This window comes from Triplophysa dalaica, chromosome 4 (assembly GCF_015846415.1).
Source record: "Triplophysa dalaica isolate WHDGS20190420 chromosome 4, ASM1584641v1, whole genome shotgun sequence".
NCBI lineage: Eukaryota > Metazoa > Chordata > Actinopteri > Cypriniformes > Nemacheilidae > Triplophysa > Triplophysa dalaica.
In genome coordinates, this window is record NC_079545.1 from 7,507,404 (window position 1) to 7,516,921 (window position 9,518).

The window sequence follows — 9,518 nt, forward strand, 5'->3', positions numbered from 1 at the left end:
GACCTGTCACAAAGGAATCCTCGAAGAAATGAAACAAACAAACGCACATGAGCTGGAACGTCTTTAAAATAAACTTTAACCCTGCATTCCTAATATCGGAATCGGAAGGAAGGTTATGCAGCGACCGTATTCTTCCACAACCAGGGATGGCACAATATTTAGATATCTTTAACAGCATGTTTGTTTATTGGTTGCTCGCTCTATCTGGTTACGCCGCGTGCATGACAGAAGTAAGTGTGGAGGTGGTGTTCAACCTATCAATGTCATCATAGATAGGTGCATTCCAGAACCTGCCGTTCGCTGGGCCTGGTGTCAATAACAGATGTAATCTCAGTAACTAGGGCGTTTTCAGTTCTGACACTTACATGATATTCATGTGAATACGATTAGCTCTTATAGCAAAAGCTCTGATTAAAATTGTGATTTTAATTGATACCTCCTTTAAAGGTCCATTCAGTGAAATCTGGCGGAAAGGTTGCAAATTGCAAACCAACAGCTCACTCCACCCCTCGGTTTCAAAAACACTACGACAGATGACAGAACATGGCGAATAACATGCATGCGGACCCGTGGTGTTTGTAGATGGAAAGAGATTATTCTAAGGTAATAAAAACATACAACGCTTCATAGTGTACGCTCTTGATACACCTCTAGCTATGTATTCTGTAGTGTATTTCTATCAATAGATCATCCCACTCGAACATATGACCAAAACAATTTAATTTCTCTATATATCTCCTCTTCTCAGGCTCACAAAGGGTGGTAAAATCATCCTTGTTGAAAATAATGAATATTTCCTGTCGCCAATTACATTTTCCTCCTACACTCTTTTTTTCGGGTGGACAGCTTCTAAAAAACTTTATGGGTTTTTTAGCTTTTTTGCTATACACCTTGTCACAGCAGTTTTTAGACATTGTTCTGTTATTTTTTGTTTATACATATGTCAGAAATTACAAGTAGGCAGCTTTCCCCAATACAACATCAATGGAGAGGGTTGGACAAACATCAAACCCACGTATTTCACTGTGGTCAAGCCAGCCATCACTCCCAAATACGAAGGTCAAACTAACTGTTAGCCCTCATGCTGTTTGGATGCAAAATGACAAAATGCACAGCTGAAAACAAGTGCTTCACAGAACAATTGTAACAGACACTGTAACCAAAACACTCAGTTAACTGTTCATGTTGTGGAAAACGTATTTGTCTGTCGTAACGTTTGAGCTGTAGATTCAGGAGCTTCCACTCCAAGTGCTTGCTCTGTACCTGTATTTCCATCTGGTCCAAGGTGTCTGATCCGGGCAATAAGGAGCCAGCAGCCTATTCCATAGGAGTCACTCTGATAATGGTTGCTATTGCTAGCTAGCAATGTTTAGTCAAAGATACTCCATTTGTTTAGAATGCCCAGAAGAAGTCTCCAAAGATGATAGGGTCACGTCAAAGTTAGTAGGTGTTTGCAGATTGGTTGGCAGTCCGAATGCCAGCAGACTTTTTTAAAGAAAATAATTGAAAATTCTAATTACATTTTAAATTAAACAAACAAAGTATGTAAACAACAAAAGCAGAAGTTATCAAAAAATATTATGAGGACTATAAAAAGTATTCTGCATCTATTTTTTGTGGCTACGCCACTACTTGGGAGTCATCTGACAATGCTTTTATCAAGTGTTTCTACTTTGAATTCTGATTTAATTTTCAGTCATGAAGTTCCACTGGCAGTGTGTTGATGTGTACCAAAATAATTTTTGTACCATGCTTCTGCATTCTTTACTTAGTACAGTTGTGTTCAAAATTATTCAACCCCCACTGAAATTGATTGTTTTGGTCGGTTTGACATTGATTATGATCATTCAGTCATCCTGCTTACAATTAAATCAAAGAGGCACATGTAGGTCAGACAAATATAACATAACATTTATAATGAAATAACCACAAATGTCTTTTCTGAGCTCACATCATTATCAGTTTTATTCAACCCCCAAGTGACATTCAATCTTAGTACTTAGTACAACATCCTTTTACAGTTATAACAGCTTTTAAACGTGAAGCATAGCTTGACACAAGTGTCTTGCAGCGATCTACGGGTATCTTCGCCCATTCATCATGGGCAAAAGCCTCCAGTTCAGTCACATTCTTAGGCTTGCGCACTGCAACTGCTTTCTTTAAGTCCCACCAGAGGTTCTCAATCGGATTTAAGTCTGGTGACTGCGATGGCCACTTCAAAATGTTCCAGCCTATAATCTGCAACCATGCTCTATTGGACTTGGAGGTATGCTTGGTATCATTGTCCTGTTGAAAGGTCCAACGTCTTCCAAGCCTCAGGTTTGTGACGGACTGCATCACATTGTCATCCAATATCTCCTGGTACTGAAGAGAATTCATGGTACCTTGCACACGCTGAAGCTTCCCAGTACCTGCAGAAGCAAAACAGCCCCAAAGCATGATTGACCCCCCGCCATGCTTCACAGTAGGCAAGGTGTTCTTTTCATCATAGGCCTTATTCTACCTCCTCCTAACATAGCGTTGATCCATGGGCCCAAACAGTTCTAATTTTGTTTCATCAGTCCACAGAACACTATCCCAAAACTTCTGTGGTTTGTCCACATGACTTTTGGCATACTGCAGTCGACTCTTCTTATTCTTTGGGGACAGCAAGGGGGTGCGCCTGGGAGTTCTGGCATGGAGGCCTTCATTACGCAGGGTGCGCCGTATTGTCTGAGCAGAAACTTCAGTACCCACATCTGACAAATCTTTTCTCAGTTCCTCAGCAGTTACACGGGGACTTTTCTCCACTCTACGCTTCAGGTAGCGCACAGCAGTCGAGTCAGCATCTTCTTTCTGCCACGACCAGGTAGCGTTTCAACAGTGCCCTTTGCCTTGAATTTGCGAATGATGCTTCCTATGGTGTCTCTTGGTATGTTTAACATCTTTGCAATCTTATTATAGCCATTGCCCTTCCTGTGAAGAGTAATCACCTGTTCTCTTGTCTTCCTGGACCATTCACTTGACCTCACCATGTTTGTAACCACACCAGTAAATGTCTAGAAGGAGCTGAGTATCACAGTCATTTTAAAGCTGCCTAATTGGCGCTTATTAGGCTTTATTGCTGCTCCCTGATATCCACAGGTGTTTTCAATACCTGATTGAAAACACTTCATTGAACCTCTGTTCTTCAGAGTGGTAGTCTTTAAGGGGTTGAATAATTATGTCAATGAAGAATTCACAAAAGAAACATTTACTACTGTATTACAAAACTAATTGATGTCATTTTAATTGCATATGGTTCTTTAAGAAGTCCTTGTAGGATTTCATTCTGAATACAATTACAAATGTACACTAAATTCCCTAAAACCATTTACAGCATTGGGGGTTGAATAATTTTGAACACAACTGTATGTACAAAGATTTGACTAAGGACAGAACTATAGCAGTTTTAAATTAAGATTTTAAATATTTAATTTCATTGGACAGCAAATTTAAGAAGCTAAAGTGCAGAATGATGTTATCAGACTTGAAGATTGAATTTTGGTGCACACAGACTCCTCATATCTACTAGAGGTGAATTGTGTCATTGTTTTGAAACACACTAGCTTAAAGATAACTTTTTTTTTTAATTTTATTTAATTTTAAATTCCATTTCATTTTATGCAGTTCAATTATGTTTTTAGCTCCCTAACCCTAATGGAAATTAACCATGTTTTACTACAAAAAAATTGTTAAACCATGGTTAGCTCATAGAGGTTAGATCATGTTTTTTTATTGTGAATTCTAATTAATATCAATCAAACTGCAGTTGGTTTGTTTTGATTTTAGCCATAATAACTAAGCTAACTAACACAATAAAACACAATGACACATTAAAAAAAGAGATGAGTTATCTAGTTCTGGTACTAAACTCTTCAAATATTAATCAATGCGCCATGGTTACGATATGGTTAAAAAAAATGTAAGATAACTTGGCAAACTTAAATAATCATTTCCACAATGAGTTTCTTTAGTGGGTACAGGGTTGACAGCATAAAGGGTCGGTGCACTGCACAAGATGGACTTTTGACAGTTGATTTTCTTTTTTTAAGTTTAAACAAAAATAATTCTCACTTGTATAGTAATGCAGAGGGGCAAAACATTATTTAGGTCTTGTACTAGCCTGTAAAGCGCACCAGATGTCAGTGCAATCTCCTTTGCCTCTCAGCAGCCTGCTGTACACTGTGCACAACGTGTAAAATGGCCCTAATGTGACTGTCAAAGCGCCATTTATCAAAATGATGTTTAAGCGGATCATTTGCATAGCACATTGTGATATATCGAGCATGACACAAATGGATATGAATGGAAGAGTTAATCAAACAGATTCCATCAATTATAGTTGGCCCCTTCTGGCTGTCACCCAAGGTCTTAGTGTCGACTACGAACACACTTTACTTATTGTTTCACAGAGAATTCTTACAATATGAGAGATTGGTTAAGGATTAAGACACAGTAGTTTTTATTAGATGTAATCCTAAATATATTTTGGCTGATTGCTATTTCTTTTCATAGGAATTGCAATGTTTGTAGACATTTTTTAACATTTGGCATTTTAAGTACAGCCAAACCTGTACTAACATAAACAGACACACAAAAGGGTTCATATCCATGCCTGCCAAGAGTAAACGAAAGTGACCTGTATGATTGGCCTGTAGTACATTAAAGTGTCTCACACTTTCAGGCCTAGTATCTTCTCTCACAAGTGCTTTTGAATTATTGAGCTCTGTGCGAGTAAGTGTTGCCCCACTAGTGCTGGTAAGAGCGCTGAGCTCGATTTCATGGCATATCTGCAGATTTCTGCATCAATTTTTCATCTCTCCTTTCCAAAAATGTTTCATTATTAAAAAGTCAAATATTAGAACAGCACTAATGCCCATCAAGGCACCAATGACTTCTCAAGCCTAAGTCTTATGGGGGTAAAGGGCTATCTAATACTTCCAGGAAGACATTACTGGGTAAAACAGAGCTGAGATATCTTTGATGAACACCAACTGAAGGCTGTTCCTTAAAGAAAAGCGGCGATTAAATGAATCAAACTCATCAGTCAGGCTTAATTCGGTTCCATAATGGTAAATTGAAGATCATGTAATCTGACTATTGAGTCATATTCACCTAGTTCAGATAATTGACTGTGCATGCTAAAATGCAGCAGCACTACAAGTCAAGACTTTATCAAATCAATCAGCTAACTTCTTATGTGTTTAATGGCTGTTAACATCCACCGTATCGGTGCATTACCACCACCTTCTGCAAAATGTGTGAAGAATTTAAACCTCAAAGGTACGAAACTGTGAGACTGCCGCTGCAAATAACGAAACCAGAGGGAAAGATTGGCAAGAAATTCCTAAATGACTCCATGAATGCAAGTAATTAGTGTTCACCTATTATATAGCCTTTTTAATACAAATCAACTAAATAATACTATCTAATAATTTTTGCTACAATTTATTCAAACAGTAAGCAGGGAAAAGGGTTATAAAAATATATTTTACAAAAATGTTAAACCCACATTACTGGTTTTTATTTTGTATAAAATGAGTTATAATACAGTGCTGTGTAAATGTCTTGTTTAAATCTTGATTTCAGACAACCATCTACAATTCAGAATAATGTGTTTGTATGTTCACAGGTTAGTCTAGGTACATAAATCAATGTTTGCACATTAGATTTGAAGGCCCACTTGTGTGTAGAGGTACTCACATTGTGTATTTTGCAAATATGATTGTCTGCAGGACACAGTAGACTGGGACCACATGTGACAAAGGGAATATTGAGTCATTGCAACAAAATGCCAATATTACCCCATCAAATCATGTTTTCTGTACCTACAGAATAATGCAATTAAGATAAAGATGGTGTACAAGCTCTACCTCCGCACCAAAAGGAATATAACTGAAAAGTTAATAAAGTTGAAAGTTTAACCTGAAAATCCAACAATTTGAAAAAGATGCAAGAAAACCTGCCATAAGACAGTGATTCAGGCAGGGCCGGATAAAGAACCCTTGGGCCCTGGGGCTGTAGCAAATCCAAGGGCCCCCTTCATTTTACTGCCACGCCATGGTGTCTCATGCAGTGTTTATAACAATTTATTGCAATTTTAATTGCAACTGTTTGAATTTAATTTTATATTTATTCCTTATATTTACTTTTCTAAATATTTCAAAGTAATTTCATTTTACATTTAATACTTATCTTTAATTTCTATTTTATATAAACACAAGTTTGCATATTAAACTTTCCAGGCTATTTAAAAAACACAACATTAATTCAATATTTATTTCTTATATATACTTTTCTAATTATTTTATCTAATTAAATTAATTATAGCCGTTCAACAGTATCATTGAGAGCTATCATGTCTAACAGGAAAGAAATATAAAGAAGTTGAATGTTCTCAAAAAGTTTTCAAACACTAAATTCTGGCCAATTGTCGCATGACATGCAACAGTATGCAAATACTGACGAACCCTTGGCAGTATAAATACAGTGCATGGCGCTATACCTCAGAATCCACGAAAGAACACCTGTATGGTTGATGAGCGGTGAACACGGCGGGCTACACAATGCCTCGTTTCCGCTTCTCAGGGAACCTAGGTTACGAAAGTAGCCGGAGACGTATACAATCCCTCCATGAGAGCTAGCAAATCAGCCTGACAACCGGGGTAAAAACACACCATGGGGTAAAGCACACAATTTTAACCAATTGCGAAGTCACCCTGAGCGCCTACAGCTGATTGGCTGAGACAGACCAATGAGTTGCCAGATCGGGCTCTTGACAAATTTTCATATCCAAACCCAAGAAATGTAGTGGGCTGCACTATGATAGGGCAGACACCATAACGGTAAGTGCCAGCAGGGAACCCTGGTGGCGATATCAATGAACATATAACAACGCGGTAAAAACATTGTGACATAACCAATTAACAAGTAGAAGAAAAAGAGAGATCAGCACTCACGGAGAGGATTTGAGACGCCAAAGAGGACACGTCCAATCTGTAGAACCTGGCGAAAGTGTTCTGCGAAGACCAGCCAGCCACACAGCATACAGCGGGGAAAATAAGTAGGCATCAGCGACACATCAGCATTTTTATCAGTAAGGGGATTTCTAAGTGGGCTATTGACACAAAATTTCCACCAGATGTAGCCATCAAGCCAAATATTAAATTCATACAAAGAAATCAGAACATTTAAGTATACAAGTTCAGTTATAATAAATAAAGTGAAATGACACAGGGAATAAGTATTGAACACATGAAGGTAACAAGGTGCAAAATGGCATAGAAAGCAAGGAGATCACCTGAAATCTGTCAGTATTGAGAGAGAAACCCTGCCCCCTATCAGTACTAATTGATATCAGCTGCTTTAGTCCTAATTGATGGCCTATAAAGGCTTCTCATTACCTAGGAGGCACACAGGAAAGACTTCATGATGGGTAAATGCAAAGAACTCTCTGTAGATCTTCGTAATCGTATCGTTGAAAAGCATTTTGATGGGAATGGTTATAGGCGCATTTCCAGAATGCTGAATGTTCCTGTGAGCACTGTGGGGGCCATTATCCGGAAATGGAAAGAGATCAGTTAACCATAAACCGGCCACGATCAGGTGCTCCACGTAAGATCCCTGTCCGAGGAGTCCAAAGAATAATCAGGAGAGTTCTCCAAGAGCCAAGAACCACTCGGGCAGAACTTCAGGAAGACCTTGATTCAAGAGGTACTATTGTTTCAAAGAAAACTATAAGCAGTGCACTGAACCACCATGGCATCCATGCACGCTCACCACGCAAGACTCCATTGCTGAACAAAAAGCATGTTGAGGCTCGGTTAAAGTTTTTGAAAGACCATTTTGAGAAGCCTGTGGATTATTGAGAGACTATAGTATGGTCAGATGAAAGCAAAATTGAACTTTTTGGACTTCATTCTACACACCATACCAGAAGAACACCATACCAACAGTTAAGTTTGGGGGTGGAAGCATCATGGTTTGGGGCTGCTTTTCAGCAAGGGGTCCTGGCAGACTTCATATTATTGAAGGCAGGATGAATGGAGAAATGTACCGGGACATTCTGGATAAAAATCTGCTGCCATCTACCAGAAAGCTGAAAATGAGGGTGAACATTTCAGCAAGACAATGATCCCAAACACAAGGCCAAGGACACAATGAAGTGGTTGCAAAGAAAGAAAATCAAGCTGCTTGAATGGCCCAGTCAATCACCTGACCTAAATCCCATAGAAAATCTATGGAGAGAACTGAAGATCAAAGTTCATAAAAGAGGCCCAAGGAACCTTCAAGATTTAAAGACCATTTGTGTGAAAAAATGGGCCAGAATCACTCCTGAGCAATGCAGACGACTGGTCTCTCCATACAAGAGGTGTCTAGAAGCTGTAATCACCAACAAAGGATTTTCTACAAAGTATTAAATAAAGTGTGTTCAATACTTATTCCCTGTGTCATTTCACTTTATTTATTATGACTGAACTTGTACACTTAAATGTTCTGATTTCTTTGTATGAATTCAATATTTGTATACTCGTGGGTATACGGAAGGTCAATGAGAACCGCAGAAAGACAACAGAATGCAGCCATCGGATGCGGTGAAAGAAGTATCCAGTTGCGTCTTCAACGATGGTAGCGTGAAAAAGAAGATTCTGAGGTATTGTCGCCATGCACTGTATTTATACTGCCAAGGGTTTGTATGTATTTGCATACTGTTGCATGTCTTGCGACAATTGGCCAGTTTTTTTACTGCCGTTATCCAATAAGACTTCTGGAAAAGGGCAAAAAAGGAAGCGCTTCATATGTCGAGCACCGCAATGTCGAGAGACCTCTCTCGAAAGGGAACTACACTGAACTCATCAAAGAAACTATTTCAAATCGCGCTTAAGTGGTTTAAAAGCCTTTACATGAATAAGAGCGTAATTATATAATGTAACGTTAGACAAAGGATGACAAAACAAACGCATTCTGCGTTAATTGCGTTAAATATTTTTCCTTAAATAAAATTATTTGCATGCTTCAACGCTTTATCATTGAAAGCCTTCTAATTTTCTATTATTGTAGAAAAGGACCTTATATTAGAATTCTATTTTCAATAAGCACAAGTTTGCAAAGCCTACAAAACTTTTTAGGCTATTTAAAAAACATTAACATTAACTCCAGATATGAACTTCAAACAAAAAGGTTTCCAAAATCAGCAAGAACATTTGCAATCACTTCCTTAATGATTACTTTACCATACATACTTTATATAGGGTCTTAACGATAAAAAGTCTGATTTCGAACTCATATTATATATATTGTTAAAATCCATGCTTTTAACCATGTGACATATCTCATTTCCGAGAAAATCTGTGTTAAATGGTTCCGTCATTCTTGATGACTGCAAATGAGATTTGATAAAAGATAACTTTGACAAGAAGCACTGTTCACTCCCTCGCATTTTTTACCGATCAGATTTTTCGCTGCACTATTACTGGTGTTTGCATCTAAAGGGGCAA